Below are 13,297 nucleotides of genomic sequence, written 5' to 3'. Positions count from 1 at the left end.
GCGTTGGTGGTATAGTGGTGAGCATAGCTGCCTTCCAAGCAGTTGACCCGGGTTCGATTCCCGGCCAACGCAGTGCAAATATTTATATATTCTCCAAGCAGGATATATTTTAATGCAACATGTCACAAAACTGAAATATCAGAAACAGAATAATCAGCCGTTATATAAAAAAACAAACAAACACGTAGGTAGACATCTCGATCGCCTCATCTGCTACATTCATTGTCCCAATATATGCTATTTTCCATAAAGCACTCACCACTCACATGTGCTGATAATAAATATTTTGCTGGGGGCAGGCAATGAAAGGGCTGAGCCCCGACCAGACATTATAACCCCAGCAACCCTATTTTAAAAAGCATTTCTAGGCGATATCTAGCCTCTGAAAATAATAGGCAAGATCCACCGATAAATCTGGCAAAAGTCCCCAAGATTTTGTGCATACTTGTGCTCTCACCTGAATGCAGCGCCACCTTGTAACCATCGGATGTAACTGCGGCTCAGAAAAATGTTTTATCAGAGGGCAAGTTGAGAGGACTCCAAGTGGCAGATTTCCACGGAAAGAGCCTCTCGCTGCAGCAGGAAGGTTGGATACTTCAAATTGGCATAGTTTCCTGTCCAGCGTCCTCTCACGTCCCGAACGCTCCCAAACACTCAAAAGCCTCACACCGGGTAAGCCCTCACCGGGTAGATCTCTGGCTCCCAGGTAAAGCCAAATCCTGAGTATGCTAGTGCTAGGATCACAGAGAAAGGACAGGGACAGAGAGCTGCTGTCTTGGTAAAGGCCTGAAACGGCTAATTCCTAAGAGGGTCTGCACTTTCAGTTATGACTGACTGTGAGTGGGGAAGATGAAGATTTTCTGTACCCAGCATACCTTGCGATGTGCTTAGGCAAATGAGGAGAGAGCCCCACCAATCCCTTGCCACTCCGCTGAAAGCTCCTCCTCTGCATAAAGAGAGCACTTTCACAAGGGAGCAGAGTGGCGCAGCGGAAGCGTGCTGGGCCCATAACCCAGAGGTCGATGGATCGAAACCATCCTCTGCTAATATTGCTTGCTTTTTCTTCCTAGGACTAATCTGTCATTTCCACCCTGCCAGCAAGGAAAAGCGCAGGCTTGTGCTAGCTATGTGAGAAAAGACTTCTCAACTATCTGTCTCTGCTGTAAATCAAGAGAGTGATCGTCAAAGGATCAACCCTATACTTTGAAAGTAAAGATACCCAATTAGAAGCATAAATGACAGGTGGGACCTTCACACGTTTTTCGGGGCATGCTTTGAATTTCATTCTTCCCTTTTTGTTCTGCTTTTATCAATCTCCTATGCATTTCATGGAATTTACTCCCTTTCTCTTCGCTGCTTTGCTTCCGATGCTGCCCATATGCTCATTTCCACTATTTGTACTGCTGCTTTCCATTTCTTCTCTTCTGCACAGCTTTGTCCTTGGTTTCAATCCCCAGTTCTTTACCCTCTGCAAGACAATTTCTACTGCTTTTCATGTTGGTATCCACACCAAATGCACCATTGGAACCGGTGCAAGATTGCCACTGCACTCGGCGTTGTAACATCTGGAACCTAGAGGACACACATCAGAGGGCGTTGGTGGTATAGTGGTGAGCATAGCTGCCTTCCAAGCAGTTGACCCGGGTTCGATTCCCGGCCAACGCAGTGCAAATATTTATATATTCTCCAAGCAGGATATATTTTAATGCAACATGTCACAAAACTGAAATATCAGAAACAGAATAATCAGCCGTTATATAAAAAAATAAACAAACACGTAGGTAGACATCTCGATCGCCTCATCTGCTACATTCATTGTCCCAATATATGCTATTTTCCATAAAGCACTCACCACTCACATGTGCTGATAATAAATATTTTGCTGGGGGCAGGCAAGGAAAGGGCTGAGCCCCGACCAGACATTATAACCCCAGCAACCCTATTTTAAAAAGCATTTCTAGGCGATATCTAGCCTCTGAAAATAATAGGCAAGATCCACCGATAAATCTGGCAAAAGTCCCCAAGATTTTGTGCATACTTGTGCTCTCACCTGAATGCAGCGCCACCTTGTAACCATCGGATGTAACTGCGGCTCAGAAAAATGTTTTATCAGAGGGCAAGTTGAGAGGACTCCAAGTGGCAGATTTCAACGGAAAGAGCCTCTCGCTGCAGCAGGAAGGTTGGATACTTCAAATTGGCATAGTTTCCTGTCCAGCGTCCTCTCACGTCCCGAACGCTCCCAAACGCTCAAAAGCCTCCCCTCACCGGGTAGATCTCTAGCTCCCAGGTAAAGCCAAATCCTGAGTATGCTAGTGCTAGGATCACAGAGAAAGGACAGGGACAGAGAGCTGCTGTCTTGGTAAAGGCCTGAAACGGCTAATTCCTAAGAGGGTCTGCACTTTCAGTTATGACTGACTGTGAGTGGGGAAGATGAAGATTTTCTGTACCCAGCATACCTTGCGATGTGCTTAGGCAAATGAGGAGAGAGCCCCTCCAATCCCTTGCCACTCCGCTGAAAGCTCCTCCTCTGCATAAAGAGAGCACTTTCACAAGGGAGCAGAGTGGCGCAGCGGAAGCGTGCTGGGCCCATAACCCAGAGGTCGATGGATCGAAACCATCCTCTGCTAATATTGCTTGATTTTTCTTCCTAGGACTAATCTGTCATTTCCACCCTGCCAGCAAGGAAAAGCGGAGGCTTGTGCTAGCTATGTGAGAAAAGACTTCTCAACTATCTGTCTCTGCTGTAAATCAAGAGAGTGATCGTCAAAGGATCAACCCTATACTTTGAAAGTAAAGATACCCAATTAGAAGCATAAATGACAGGTGGGACCTTCACACGTTTTTCGGGGCATGCTTTGAATTTCATTCTTCCCTTTTTGTTCTGCTTTTATCAATCTCCTATGCATTTCATGGAATTTACTCCCTTTCTCTTCGCTGCTTTGCTTCCGATGCTGCCCATATGCTCATTTCCACTATTTGTACTGCTGCTTTCCATTTCTTCTCTTCTGCACAGCTTTGTCCTTGGTTTCAATCCCCAGTTCTTTACCCTCTGCAAGACAATTTCTACTGCTTTTCATGTTGGTATCCACACCAAATGCACCATTGGAACCGGTGCAAGATTGCCACTGCACTCGGCGTTGTAACATCTGGAACCTAGAGGACACACATCAGAGGGCGTTGGTGGTATAGTGGTGAGCATAGCTGCCTTCCAAGCAGTTGACCCGGGTTCGATTCCCAGCCAACGCAGTGCAAATATTTATATATTCTCCAAGCAGGATATATTTTAATGCAACATGTCACAAAACTGAAATATCAGAAACAGAATAATCAGCCGTTATATAAAAAAATAAACAAACACGTAGGTAGACATCTCGATCGCCTCATCTGCTACATTCATTGTCCCAATATATGCTATTTTCCATAAAGCACTCACCACTCACATGTGCTGATAATAAATATTTTGCTGGGGGCAGGCAATGAAAGGGCTGAGCCCCGACCAGACATTATAACCCCAGCATCCCTATTTTAAAAAGCATTTCTAGGCGATATCTAGCCTCTGAAAATAATAGGCAAGATCCACCGATAAATCTGGCAAAAGTCCCCAAGATTTTGTGCATACTTGTGCTCTCACCTGAATGCAGTGCCACCTTGTAACCATCGGATGTAACTGCGGCTCAGAAAAATGTTTTATCAGAGGGCAAGTTGAGAGGACTCCAAGTGGCAGATTTCCACGGAAAGAGCCTCTCGCTGCAGCAGGAAGGTTGGATACTTCAAATTGGCATAGTTTCCTGTCCAGCGTCCTCTCACGTCCCGAACGCTCCCAAACACTCAAAAGCCTCACACCGGGCAAGCCCTCACCGTGTAGATCTCTGGCTCCCAGGTAAAGCCAAATCCTGAGTATGCTAGTGCTAGGATCACAGAGAAAGGACAGGGACAGAGAGCTGCTGTCTTGGTAAAGGCCTGAAACGGCTAATTCCTAAGAGGGTCTGCACTTTCAGTTATGACTGACTGTGAGTGGGGAAGATGAAGATTTTCTGTACCCAGCATACCTTGCGATGTGCTTAGGCAAATGAGGAGAGAGCCTCACCAATCCCTTGCCACTCCGCTGAAAGCTCCTCCTCTGCATAAAGAGAGCACTTTCACAAGGGAGCAGAGTGGCGCAGCGGAAGCGTGCTGGGCCCATAACCCAGAGGTCGATGGATCGAAACCATCCTCTGCTAATATTGCTTGATTTTTCTTCCTAGGACTAATCTGTCATTTCCACCCTGCCAGCAAGGAAAAGCGCAGGCTTGTGCTAGCTATGTGAGAAAAGACTTCTCAACTATCTGTCTCTGCTGTAAATCAAGAGAGTGATCGTCAAAGGATCAACCCTATACTTTGAAAGTAAAGATACCCAATTAGAAGCATAATTGACAGGTGGGACCTTCACACGTTTTTCGGGGCATGCTTTGAATTTCATTCTTCCCTTTTTGTTCTGCTTTTATCAATCTCCTATGCATTTCATGGAATTTACTCCCTTTCTCTTTGCTGCTTTGCTTCCGATGCTGCCCATATGCTCATTTCCACTATTTGTACTGCTGCTTTCCATTTCTTCTCTTCTGCACAGCTTTGTCCTTGGTTTCAATCCCCAGTTCTTTACCCTCTGCAAGACAATTTCTACTGCTTTTCATGTTGGAATCCACACCAAATGCACCATTGGAACGGGTGCAAGATTGCCACTGCACTCGGCGTTGTAACATCTGGAACCTAGAGGACACACATCAGAGGGCGTTGGTGGTATAGTGGTGAGCATAGCTGCCTTCCAAGCAGTTGACCCGGGTTTGATTCCCGGCCGACGCAGTGCAAATATTTATATATTCTCCAAGCAGGATATATTTTAATGCAACATGTCACAAAACTGAAATATCAGAAACAGAATAATCAGCCGTTATATAAAAAAAAAAAAAAACACGTAGGTAGACATCTCGATCGCCTCATCTGCTACATTCATTGTCCCAATATATGCTATTTTCCATAAAGCACTCACCACTCACATGTGCTGATAATAAATATTTTGCTGGGGGCAGGCAATGAAAGGGCTGAGCCCCGACCAGACATTATAACCCCAGCATCCCTATTTTAAAAAGCATTTCTAGGCGATATCTAGCCTCTGAAAATAATAGGCAAGATCCACCGATAAATCTGGCAAAAGTCCCCAAGATTTTGTGCATACTTGTGCTCTCACCTGAATGCAGCGCCACCTTGTAACCATCGGATGTAACTGCGGCTCAGAAAAATGTTTTATCAGAGGGCAAGTTGAGAGGACTCCAAGTGGCAGATTTCCACGGAAAGAGCCTCTCACTGCAGCAGGAAGGTTGGATACTTTAAATTGGCATAGTTTCCTGTCCAGCATCCTCTCACGTCCCGAACGCTCCCAAAGGCTCAAAAGCCTCACACCGGGCAAGCCCTCACCGGGTAGATCTCTGGCTCCCAGGTAAAGCCAAATCCTGAGTATGCTAGTGCTAGGATCACAGAGAAAGGACAGGGACAGAGAGCTGCTGTCTTGGTAAAGGCCTGAAATGGCTAATTCCTAAGAGGGTCTGCACTTTCAGTTATGACTGACTGTGAGTGGGAAAGATGAAGATTTTCTGTACCCAGCATACCTTGCGATGTGCTTAGGCAAATGAGGAGAGAGCCCCACCAATCCCTTGCCACTCCGCTGAAAGCTCCTCCTCTGCATAAAGAGAGCACTTTCACAAGGGAGCAGAGTGGCGCAGCGGAAGCGTGCTGGGCCCATAACCCAGAGGTCGATGGATCGAAACCATCCTCTGCTAATATTGCTTGATTTTTCTTCCTAGGACTAATCTGTCATTTCCACCCTGCCAGCAAGGAAAAGCGCAGGCTTGTGCTAGCTATGTGAGAAAAGACTTCTCAACTATCTGTCTCTGCTGTAAATCAAGAGAGTGATCGTCAAAGGATCAACCCTATACTTTGAAAGTAAAGATACCCAATTAGAAGCATAAATGACAGGTGGGACCTTCACACGTTTTTCGGGGCATGCTTTGAATTTCATTCTTCCCTTTTTGTTCTGCTTTTATCAATCTCCTATGCATTTCATGGAATTTACTCCCTTTCTCTTCGCTGCTTTGCTTCCGATGCTGCCCATATGCTCATTTCCACTATTTGTACTGCTGCTTTCCATTTCTTCTCTTCTGCACAGCTTTGTCCTTTGTTTCAATCCCCAGTTCTTTACCCTCTGCAAGACAATTTCTACTGCTTTTCATGTTGGTATCCACACCAAATGCACCATTGGAACCGGTGCAAGATTGCCACTGCACTCGGCGTTGTAACATCTGGAACCTAGAGGACACACATCAGAGGGCGTTGGTGGTATAGTGGTGAGCATAGCTGCCTTCCAAGCAGTTGACCCAGGTTCGATTCCTGGCCAACGCAGTGCAAATATTTATATATTCTCCAAGCAGGATATATTTTAATGCAACATGTCACAAAACTGAAATATCAGAAACAGAATAATCAGCCGTTATATAAAAAAATAAACAAACACGTAGGTAGACATCTCGATCGCCTCATCTGCTACATTCATTGTCCCAATATATGCTATTTTCCATAAAGCACTCACCACTCACATGTGCTGATAATAAATATTTTGCTGGGGGCAGGCAAGGAAAGGGCTGAGCCCCGACCAGACATTATAACCCCAGCAACCCTATTTTAAAAAGCATTTCTAGGCGATATCTAGCCTCTGAAAATAATAGGCAAGATCCACCGATAAATCTGGCAAAAGTCCCCAAGATTTTGTGCATACTTGTGCTCTCACCTGAATGCAGCGCCACCTTGTAACCATCGGATGTAACTGCGGCTCAGAAAAATGTTTTATCAGAGGGCAAGTTGAGAGGACTCCAAGTGGCAGATTTCCACGGAAAGAGCCTCTCGCTGCAGCAGGAAGGTTGGATACTTCAAATTGGCATAGTTTCCTGTCCAGCGTCCTCTCACGTCCCGAACGCTCCCAAACACTCAAAAGCCTCACACCGGGTAAGCCCTCACCGGGTAGATCTCTGGCTCCCAGGTAAAGCCAAATCCTGAGTATGCTAGTGCTAGGATCACAGAGAAAGGACAGGGACAGAGAGCTGCTGTCTTGGTAAAGGCCTGAAACGGCTAATTCCTAAGAGGGTCTGCACTTTCAGTTATGACTGACTGTGAGTGGGGAAGATGAAGATTTTCTGTACCCAGCATACCTTGCGATGTGCTTAGGCAAATGAGGAGAGAGCCCCTCCAATCCCTTGCCACTCCGCTGAAAGCTCCTCCTCTGCATAAAGAGAGCACTTTCACAAGGGAGCAGTGTGGCGCAGCGGAAGCGTGCTGGGCCCATAACCCAGAGGTCGATGGATCGAAACCATCCTCTGCTAATATTGCTTGATTTTTCTTCCTAGGACTAATCTGTCATTTCCACCCTGCCAGCAAGGAAAAGCGGAGGCTTGTGCTAGCTATGTGAGAAAAGACTTCTCAACTATCTGTCTCTGCTGTAAATCAAGAGAGTGATCGTCAAAGGATCAACCCTATACTTTGAAAGTAAAGATACCCAATTAGAAGCATAAATGACAGGTGGGACCTTCACACGTTTTTCGGGGCATGCTTTGAATTTCATTCTTCCCTTTTTGTTCTGCTTTTATCAATCTCCTATGCATTTCATGGAATTTACTCCCTTTCTCTTCGCTGCTTTGCTTCCGATGCTGCCCATATGCTCATTTCCACTATTTGTACTGCTGCTTTCCATTTCTTCTCTTCTGCACAGCTTTGTCCTTGGTTTCAATCCCCAGTTCTTTACCCTCTGCAAGACAATTTCTACTGCTTTTCATGTTGGTATCCACACCAAATGCACCATTGGAACCGGTGCAAGATTGCCACTGCACTCGGCGTTGTAACAACTGGAACCTAGAGGACACACATCAGAGGGCGTTGGTGGTATAGTGGTGAGCATAGCTGCCTTCCAAGCAGTTGACCCGGGTTCGATTCCCGGCCAACGCAGTGCAAATATTTATATATTCTCCAAGCAGGATATATTTTAATGCAACATGTCACAAAACTGAAATATCAGAAACAGAATAATCAGCCATTATATAAAAAAATAAACAAACACATAGGTAGACATCTCGATCGCCTCATCTGCTACATTCATTGTCCCAATATATGCTATTTTCCATAAAGCACTCACCACTCACATGTGCTGATAATAAATATTTTGCTGGGGGCAGGCAATGAAAGGGCTGAGCCCCGACCAGACATTATAACTCCAGCATCCCTATTTTAAAAAGCATTTCTAGGCGATATCTAGCCTCTGAAAATAATAGGCAAGATCCACCGATAAATCTGGCAAAAGTCCCCAAGATTTTGTGCATACTTGTGCTCTCACCTGAATGCAGTGCCACTTTGTAACCATCGGATGTAACTGCGGCTCAGAAAAATGTTTTATCAGAGGGCAAGTTGAGAGGACTCCAAGTGGCAGATTTCCACGGAAAGAGCCTCTCGCTGCAGCAGGAAGGTTGGATACTTCAAATTGGCATAGTTTCCTGTCCAGCGTCCTCTCACGTCCCGAACGCTCCCAAACACTCAAAAGCCTCACACCGGGCAAGCCCTCACCGTGTAGATCTCTGGCTCCCAGGTAAAGCCAAATCCTGAGTATGCTAGTGCTAGGATCACAGAGAAAGGACAGGGACAGAGAGCTGCTGTCTTGGTAAAGGCCTGAAACGGCTAATTCCTAAGAGGGTCTGCACTTTCAGTTATGACTGACTGTGAGTGGGGAAGATGAAGATTTTCTGTACCCAGCATACCTTGCGATGTGCTTAGGCAAATGAGGAGAGAGCCTCACCAATCCCTTGCCACTCCGCTGAAAGCTCCTCCTCTGCATAAAGAGAGCACTTTCACAAGGGAGCAGAGTGGCGCAGCGGAAGCGTGCTGGGCCCATAACCCAGAGGTCGATGGATCGAAACCATCCTCTGCTAATATTGCTTGATTTTTCTTCCTAGGACTAATCTGTCATTTCCACCCTGCCAGCAAGGAAAAGCGCAGGCTTGTGCTAGCTATGTGAGAAAAGACTTCTCAACTATCTGTCTCTGCTGTAAATCAAGAGAGTGATCGTCAAAGGATCAACCCTATACTTTGAAAGTAAAGATACCCAATTAGAAGCATAAATGACAGGTGGGACCTTCACACGTTTTTCGGGGCATGCTTTGAATTTCATTCTTCCCTTTTTGTTCTGCTTTTATCAATCTCCTATGCATTTCATGGAATTTACTCCCTTTCTCTTTGCTGCTTTGCTTCCGATGCTGCCCATATGCTCATTTCCACTATTTGTACTGCTGCTTTCCATTTCTTCTCTTCTGCACAGCTTTGTCCTTGGTTTCAATCCCCAGTTCTTTACCCTCTGCAAGACAATTTCTACTGCTTTTCATGTTGGAATCCACACCAAATGCACCATTGGAACGGGTGCAAGATTGCCACTGCACTCGGCGTTGTAACATCTGGAACCTAGAGGACACACATCAGAGGGCGTTGGTGGTATAGTGGTGAGCATAGCTGCCTTCCAAGCAGTTGACCCGGGTTTGATTCCCGGCCAACGCAGTGCAAATATTTATATATTCTCCAAGCAGGATATATTTTAATGCAACATGTCACAAAACTGAAATATCAGAAACAGAATAATCAGCCGTTATATAAAAAAAATAAAAACACGTAGGTAGACATCTCGATCGCCTCATCTGCTACATTCATTGTCCCAATATATGCTATTTTCCATAAAGCACTCACCACTCACATGTGCTGATAATAAATATTTTGCTGGGGGCAGGCAATGAAAGGGCTGAGCCCCGACCAGACATTATAACCCCAGCATCCCTATTTTAAAAAGCATTTCTAGGCGATATCTAGCCTCTGAAAATAATAGGCAAGATCCACCGATAAATCTGGCAAAAGTCCCCAAGATTTTGTGCATACTTGTGCTCTCACCTGAATGCAGCGCCACCTTGTAACCATCGGATGTAACTGCGGCTCAGAAAAATGTTTTATCAGAGGGCAAGTTGAGAGGACTCCAAGTGGCAGATTTCCACGGAAAGAGCCTCTCACTGCAGCAGGAAGGTTGGATACTTTAAATTGGCATAGTTTCCTGTCCAGCGTCCTCAACGCTCCCAAACGCTCAAAAGCCTCACACCGGGCAAGCCCTCACCGGGTAGATCTCTGGCTCCCAGGTAAAGCCAAATCCTGAGTATGCTAGTGCTAGGATCACAGAGAAAGGACAGGGACAGAGAGCTGCTGTCTTGGTAAAGGCCTGAAACGGCTAATTCCTAAGAGGGTCTGCACTTTCAGTTATGACTGACTGTGAGTGGGAAAGATGAAGATTTTCTGTACCCAGCATACCTTGCGATGTGCTTAGGCAAATGAGGAGAGAGCCCCACCAATCCCTTGCCACTCCGCTGAAAGCTCCTCCTCTGCATAAAGAGAGCACTTTCACAAGGGAGCAGAGTGGCGCAGCGGAAGCGTGCTGGGCCCATAACCCAGAGGTCGATGGATCGAAACCATCCTCTGCTAATATTGCTTGATTTTTCTTCCTAGGACTAATCTGTCATTTCCACCCTGCCAGCAAGGAAAAGCGCAGGCTTGTGCTAGCTATGTGAGAAAAGACTTCTCAACTATCTGTCTCTGCTGTAAATCAAGAGAGTGATCGTCAAAGGATCAACCCTATACTTTGAAAGTAAAGATACCCAATTAGAAGCATAAATGACAGGTGGGACCTTCACACGTTTTTCGGGGCATGCTTTGAATTTCATTCTTCCCTTTTTGTTCTGCTTTTATCAATCTCCTATGCATTTCATGGAATTTACTCCCTTTCTCTTCGCTGCTTTGCTTCCGATGCTGCCCATATGCTCATTTCCACTATTTGTACTGCTGCTTTCCATTTCTTCTCTTCTGCACAGCTTTGTCCTTGGTTTCAATCCCCAGTTCTTTACCCTCTGCAAGACAATTTCTACTGCTTTTCATGTTGGTATCCACACCAAATGCACCATTGGAACCGGTGCAAGATTGCCACTGCACTCGGCGTTGTAACATCTGGAACCTAGAGGACACACATCAGAGGGCGTTGGTGGTATAGTGGTGAGCATAGCTGCCTTCCAAGCAGTTGACCCAGGTTCGATTCCTGGCCAACGCAGTGCAAATATTTATATATTCTCCAAGCAGGATATATTTTAATGCAACATGTCACAAAACTGAAATATCAGAAACAGAATAATCAGCCGTTATATAAAAAAATAAACAAACACGTAGGTAGACATCTCGATCGCCTCATCTGCTACATTCATTGTCCCAATATATGCTATTTTCCATAAAGCACTCACCACTCACATGTGCTGATAATAAATATTTTGCTGGGGGCAGGCAAGGAAAGGGCTGAGCCCCGACCAGACATTATAACCCCAGCAACCCTATTTTAAAAAGCATTTCTAGGCGATATCTAGCCTCTGAAAATAATAGGCAAGATCCACCGATAAATCTGGCAAAAGTCCCCAAGATTTTGTGCATACTTGTGCTCTCACCTGAATGCAGCGCCACCTTGTAACCATCGGATGTAACTGCGGCTCAGAAAAATGTTTTATCAGAGGGCAAGTTGAGAGGACTCCAAGTGGCAGATTTCCACGGAAAGAGCCTCTCGCTGCAGCAGGAAGGTTGGATACTTCAAATTGGCATAGTTTCCTGTCCAGCGTCCTCTCACGTCCCGAACGCTCCCAAACGCTCAAAAGCCTCCCCTCACTGGGTAGATCTCTAGCTCCCAGGTAAAGCCAAATCCTGAGTATGCTAGTGCTAGGATCACAGAGAAAGGACAGGGACAGAGAGCTGCTGTCTTGGTAAAGGCCTGAAACGGCTAATTCCTAAGAGGGTCTGCACTTTCAGTTATGACTGACTGTGAGTGGGGAAGATGAAGATTTTCTGTACCCAGCATACCTTGCGATGTGCTTAGGCAAATGAGGAGAGAGCCCCTCCAATCCCTTGCCACTCCGCTGAAAGCTCCTCCTCTGCATAAAGAGAGCACTTTCACAAGGGAGCAGAGTGGCGCAGCGGAAGTGTGCTGGGCCCATAACCCAGAGGTCGATGGATCGAAACCATCCTCTGCTAATATTGCTTGATTTTTCTTCCTAGGACTAATCTGTCATTTCCACCCTGCCAGCAAGGAAAAGCGCAGGCTTGTGCTAGCTATGTGAGAAAAGACTTCTCAACTATCTGTCTCTGCTGTAAATCAAGAGAGTGATCGTCAAAGGATCAACCCTATACTTTGAAAGTAAAGATACCCAATTAGAAGCATAAATGACAGGTGGGACCTTCACACTTTTTTCGGGGCATGCTTTGAATTTCATTCTTCCCTTTTTGTTCTGCTTTTATCAATCTCCTATGCATTTCATGGAATTTACTCCCTTTCTCTTCGCTGCTTTGCTTCCGATGCTGCCCATATGCTCATTTCCACTATTTGTACTGCTGCTTTCCATTTCTTCTCTTCTGCACAGCTTTGTCCTTGGTTTCAATCCCCAGTTCTTTACCCTCTGCAAGACAATTTCTACTGCTTTTCATGTTGGAATCCACACCAAATGCACCATTGGAACGGGTGCAAGATTGCCACTGCACTCGGCGTTGTAACATCTGGAACCTAGAGGACACACATCAGAGGGCGTTGGTGGTATAGTGGTGAGCATAGCTGCCTTCCAAGCAGTTGACCCGGGTTTGATTCCCGGCCAACGCAGTGCAAATATTTATATATTCTCCAAGCAGGATATATTTTAATGCAACATGTCACAAAACTGAAATATCAGAAACAGAATAATCAGCCGTTATATAAAAAAAAAAAAAAACACGTAGGTAGACATCTCGATCGCCTCATCTGCTACATTCATTGTCCCAATATATGCTATTTTCCATAAAGCACTCACCACTCACATGTGCTGATAATAAATATTTTGCTGGGGGCAGGCAATGAAAGGGCTGAGCCCCGACCAGACATTATAACCCCAGCATCCCTATTTTAAAAAGCATTTCTAGGCGATATCTAGCCTCTGAAAATAATAGGCAAGATCCACCGATAAATCTGGCAAAAGTCCCCAAGATTTTGTGCATACTTGTGCTCTCACCTGAATGCAGCGCCACCTTGTAACCATCGGATGTAACTGCGGCTCAGAAAAATGTTTTATCAGAGGGCAAGTTGAGAGGACTCCAAGTGGCAGATTTCCACGGAAAGAGCCTCTCACTGCAGCAGGAAGGT

General features: G+C 45.6%; 5 non-coding genes across 5 annotated transcripts; all 5 read left to right on the top strand.

The window, feature by feature from the left end:
* Nucleotides 1–72, top strand: TRNAG-UCC (transfer RNA glycine (anticodon UCC)). Its single transcript has one exon. It is a non-coding gene; the product is annotated as a tRNA-Gly (tRNA).
* A 1,521-nt stretch (nt 73–1,593) lies between these two features.
* On the top strand, nt 1,594–1,665 carry TRNAG-UCC (transfer RNA glycine (anticodon UCC)). The gene has a single exon. It is a non-coding gene; the product is annotated as a tRNA-Gly (tRNA).
* Nucleotides 1,666–6,360: 4,695 nt separating this feature from the next.
* TRNAG-UCC (transfer RNA glycine (anticodon UCC)) lies at nt 6,361–6,432 on the top strand. Its single transcript has one exon. It is a non-coding gene; the product is annotated as a tRNA-Gly (tRNA).
* A 1,521-nt stretch (nt 6,433–7,953) lies between these two features.
* On the top strand, nt 7,954–8,025 carry TRNAG-UCC (transfer RNA glycine (anticodon UCC)). Its single transcript has one exon. It is a non-coding gene; the product is annotated as a tRNA-Gly (tRNA).
* A 3,103-nt stretch (nt 8,026–11,128) lies between these two features.
* On the top strand, nt 11,129–11,200 carry TRNAG-UCC (transfer RNA glycine (anticodon UCC)). Its single transcript has one exon. It is a non-coding gene; the product is annotated as a tRNA-Gly (tRNA).
* The last annotated feature ends 2,097 nt before the right edge of the window (nt 11,201–13,297 follow it).

This window comes from Triturus cristatus, chromosome 11 (assembly GCF_964204655.1).
Source record: "Triturus cristatus chromosome 11, aTriCri1.1, whole genome shotgun sequence".
Classification (NCBI taxonomy): domain Eukaryota; kingdom Metazoa; phylum Chordata; class Amphibia; order Caudata; family Salamandridae; genus Triturus; species Triturus cristatus.
The sequence above is the reverse complement of the archived record's forward strand: the minus strand, read 5'-3'. Positions and strand labels throughout refer to the sequence as shown.